At 40.0% G+C, this 4,698-nt stretch overlaps 1 long non-coding RNA gene across 2 annotated transcripts; it reads right to left on the bottom strand.

The window, feature by feature from the left end:
- Positions 1 to 289: 289 nt before the first annotated feature.
- LOC148044100 (uncharacterized) lies at positions 290 to 4,698 on the bottom strand. 2 transcript variants are annotated; one of them, XR_015697654.1, is made up of 3 exons: positions 4,020 to 4,698; positions 2,628 to 2,729; positions 290 to 922 (listed from the first exon to the last, which is right to left on the bottom strand). It is a non-coding gene; the product is annotated as an uncharacterized LOC148044100 (long non-coding RNA). The 2 variants fall into 2 exon arrangements; XR_015697655.1 differs by having other exon boundaries at positions 4,026 to 4,698.

Below are 4,698 nucleotides of genomic sequence, written 5' to 3'. Positions count from 1 at the left end.
AGTGGAATGCCACATGATTTTTTAAACATTTATTTATAAAATTTATTAGTCACCCATATTTATCAAACTGTAACTCTGGGCAGATTACAATGTTAAAAAGTAAAACTGCATAAAACCTAATGATATCAATATAATACAATAGTATTTTAAAAAATCAGCCTAGCTAAAAAGATGGGGAAGGAGTATAATGAGAAGGGGAAGGGGTGGGATCTGTTGTTAATCTATCTACCATCCCCAATGTAATGGAACCCCAGGCCAACTGGCAGAGCGAACTCAATAACTGGAGATAGGCAAAGCATTAAAAAAAACATAAATATATCATTATCTATTACTTTATTAATTCAAATAAAAGTCATATATTTCATATTCTGTCTTTTTACTTGTAAAAGGTAGTTACATGCCTGTTCTGACCCACCACCACCCGTCCCACACCAACACACACTCCGAGCCAAAGATAAGTTACGGCATTTAATTAACAGACAGACAGGTTCTTGGCAGCAAACAGGCACAGATAAGCTGTGGCAGCAATCCAGCCTGCCAAGCTCACCATAATGTTCTCCAACATTGATTCCTGCGTTGACTTCTGCAAGAGGGGTGTGTGCACAAGCAGTCTTTTTATAGTCTGGAGAGGAGCCTAATGACCACCAGCTGGGTGCAATTACCTCCTGTAACTGTGCAACTGTTTCTGACGCCTATTAGCTCTTCGGTGCCATGCATCCAGGAACAACTCACTGCTGGCATCCGGCTCACTCTCCCTTGTCTCCTCCCCACTGGTCCTAGGCTCAGGTGCCTCCTGGTGGCCAACCAGCCTCTCTGCACGTTGCTCGGAGTTGGAACCCTGTCCAGGGTCCTCCACATCCTCCAAAGCCAACTCATAGCGCTCCTCGCTGTCGGAGTCTGGTGGCAGCTCCAACAGCTCCTGCTGGGTCACAACACATGCCTATGAATGCACTTTTATAGCCAGCAGATTTTAAAGATTGAGAACAACTAAATATTCCAGTTTTTTATTCTCCGCTGTCACATTCGTCCCATCATATCTTCAGACCAAATCAAATCAAGCTATCTAAACGGTGAATACAACAATGAAAATAAGTTTTGGAGGGAGCACGCTCAGATTAACTTCAGCTAACAGAATAATGCTTATCACTTTAAAAATGTGGTGGGGCTTTTTTGCTTCTTTTCCTGCAGTTTTATTGTATGAACATTTGGCAAAAGATTTCTTTGGAGCTAGTCTTAAAGAAAACAAAATGGCTTTACACTTTCATTAATGGAATGGGAAGGGGGGGGAGTTGCAGGAAGTGACGCTGCATTTTAATTCTTTGAGTAAATATCAATTTGTCTAAACTCCAGGAAAAAAAGAGCACTATCTCTACTGCAATTTTTCTTCTTCAGCTGAAAGCTAATCACACTGTTGTTATGTGATAAGCAAGCATCTCAGCTTTCAGGCACCCAAGCTGTGAAATAAAACTAAATATAAGCATCAGAAGGCCTAAGAACTGTGTAGAAAACAAAGCATTAGAATATGTTCACCTTGGGGCAAGCAACAGCTTTGGAATAGAATCAGATCCTAAAATGGCCACACCAAGAAAAAGAAATAAACATTTCCCCTCACAAATATTCCAATCCTATTTAAACTTACCCCAACAATCATAGATAGTTAAAGGTAAAGGTAAATGTTCCCCTCACGCATATGTGCTAGTCATTCCCGACTCTAGCAGGCGGTACTCATCTCCATTCCAAAAAGCCAGCGCTGTCTGAAGATGTCTCCGTGGTCATATGGCCGGCATGACTAAATGCCGACGGCACACGGATCACTGTTACTTTCCCACCAAAGGTGGTTCCAATTGTTGTACTTGAATTTTTATTTACTTTCGAACTGCTAGGTTGGCAGAAGTTGGTACAAGTAACAGGAGCTCACTCCATTACACAGCACTAGGGATACTCATAGATAGTTACTTCAGGCAAATAAATAGATAATGTATGTATGTGTATAGGAAAATGTTTTTCTTTTCCTATCTCTTCTGTTCTTTGGATAATTTATTTCTCTGAACTGCTCTGAGAATTCATATTTAGACTGAAAACTGGGATTCAAAATATTCAATTCAATTAAAAAGCCTAATTTTCAGGTGTATGTTCCCAGTGCATCTTAAGAAACGCCTTGAAGACTGCCCCTGCAACTAATATGTTTCAATCCCAATCTATCCAGAACTTTAAAGATTAAAATAACCATTGTGTCTGACTACAAGCTAACAGTGCAGTTCTTCAAATACAGGCAATATATGATTCTTATTTCTTAAGCTAATTACTAAACTTATAGCCATTCATTTAGTGACTGTTCCAAGTTGTAATGTCACTGAAAACAGTGACTTTTGATCATCTATCACACGATTGTTGCAGCATCCCCATGGTCATGTGATCAACATTTAAATACTTGGCAACCAGTATAGATGACCGTTGCAGTGTCCTGGATCATGTGATCACCTTTTGTAATTTACTGGCAAACAAAATCAACGGGGAAGTGAATTAACAACCATGTTGGTAATTATAACTGCTGTGATTCACTTAGCAACTGTAGCAAGAAAGGTCATAAAGTGGGGCAAAACTCAATTAATAGCTGTCTTGCTTACCATTGGAAATTTCAGGCTCAATTGTGGTCATAAGTCGAGCATTGTCTGTATTAGCTATATTTTGCGCCAGTTGTTATTTCTGCATAGTCTTCAAAGGTAGTCCTGCATAGAGCATTCAATAGTAATCATGTCATGGCCACATTTTTCAGCATTAAAAAATCAGCAAAAGGCAATAAACAAATTAAATTTATTAAATTTATCTGCAGCAGGGACGTGCAGTCACTAGAGGCAGGGGAGGCATGGCCTCACCAGTCATGAGGAAAAGGAAAGAATTTTAAAGAATTTTTTAAAAATAATTAAAGCCAAGGTAGTTGCTACCAGATTCTAAGTCACAGTGACTTGGAACAGTGCTTAGTGTTAACTATAGGAGGAGGCCAGAGAACTAGGGGCCTCTTTTGCATAAGGAATTTTTCGCCTTTTAAGACTTAACCAAGGGTTTAAAAGTGAAAAATTCCTTATGCAGATGAGGGATGTGTTCTCTCGCCTCCTGTAGAGGGCATTTTTAGAGGCTTTTTAGAGTTCTCTGGGAGCAACTAGCTCAGTCTGATTCAGAGCTCTGGACTTTCATGAGGGCAGAGTTGAAATCCTCTCTGAAACAGCTGGAAAAGGTGTGTATGTGGGGAGAGGGGAGGAATTCAAAAAGTTTGATTGCATGCAGAACCCACATTGCCTTTTCAAACACACACACAGACACACCCACACAGACACACACACACACACAGCTGGATAAAAGTATATAAGCCCAGCTTCACTGAAAAGGCAATCAAAGGCTCCGATCGGAAGGCAGCAGGGGAATGGGGGGTATGGCAGAGGAGCTGCTTTCAAGCCTTTGGAAAATATATTCAATCCAACTTCTGTGTTTGTGTTTCTGTTTGTTTGAAAGTGAGTGAATGAGAGAGGGATCCAAGTTCTCTGTGTGCGTGTGTCTGTTTGAGAGAGGGGGGAGAGAGGGAGAGAGGGAGGAAGGTGGGGGAGGGAGAAGAAAAAGAATGGGAAAACTTATTTTGCAAGGGGGAAAAATGCTGTTGCTTTAAATAGGAACTGAGCATGCCTGGCTGTGGAATTCTGGGAGTTGAAGTCCATAAGTCTAAAAACCTGCCTCACCAGCCATAAAACTCACCGCACGTCACTGATCTGCAGGCAGATTAACAGAAAAGTTAGGATTCAAGAATTCCAATGCTTGGAATCTTAACCCCAAAACTGAACAATCTCTGAGAATTTGGGCTCAGGAACTTTAGACCATTGTGATTTTTATGGTCAAATCTCAGGGCTGATTCACAGAATCAGTCTGCTGCACTGCAAATATGGACCATTAACTGTTTCTCAAGGGGAGCAATGTACAACCTCACCCTGTATTCATTTCAAGCTCATGAGGATATAATCTTTGCCTACCTTTACCTGATATGCTTCATAGGTTGTTTGTATGACTGCTGCTGCCTCAGTCAGTGCAATATACTTTCTTCTTCATTTTCATTCCATTTTCTTTACTCCTTCAATTTGCCATTTTGCACAGTAATGGGAATATCACCAGGCTGCTGAACCAATAAAATCCTGGAATATTTACTATGGGATTGCTGAAAAATTAGACATTAAAAAACAACACACACAAGTCACTTAAAGAACCAAAAGGATGGGCTTTTTTTCCCTTTTAACAGTAAAAATGACTAGAGGTCCTTCAGTTTTGCCTTGTAGTCCAAGGGATGGTAAAAGTACATTCCTCGCTCCCTCCTTCTGTTCCTTCTTTCTACAAGTTCATTATTAGACATGAAAATTATGCACTTTTCTCTGATTAGGTGAAATTCTAGCAGACAACCATTCTGCCAGCTTCTCCTTTGAGTTTAGGAGACAACAACAATGTAAAACTATACTGTTTTTCTTTTCCTCTTTTTAAGGATCTGTTGGTCTAAGATATTAGGTATGAAAGGAAATCAACAGAGAGGCTTATATAAAGTATATCAGTGGAAACCACATATCCTGAGAGATCCATGAAAAATAAAGCAATTTAGTGGTAGTTTTCCCAGTATCACATCATTGCTGTGTATTTTTATAGACCTGTCCATTCTGCTTGAAA

This window comes from Thamnophis sirtalis, unplaced genomic scaffold, assembly GCF_051295495.1.
Source record: "Thamnophis sirtalis isolate CommonGarterSnake01/CBP01778 unplaced genomic scaffold, rThaSir2_p1.2 scaffold_9, whole genome shotgun sequence".
In the NCBI taxonomy this organism is placed as follows: Eukaryota; Metazoa; Chordata; class Lepidosauria; order Squamata; family Natricidae; genus Thamnophis; species Thamnophis sirtalis.
The sequence above is the reverse complement of the archived record's forward strand: the minus strand, read 5'-3'. Positions and strand labels throughout refer to the sequence as shown.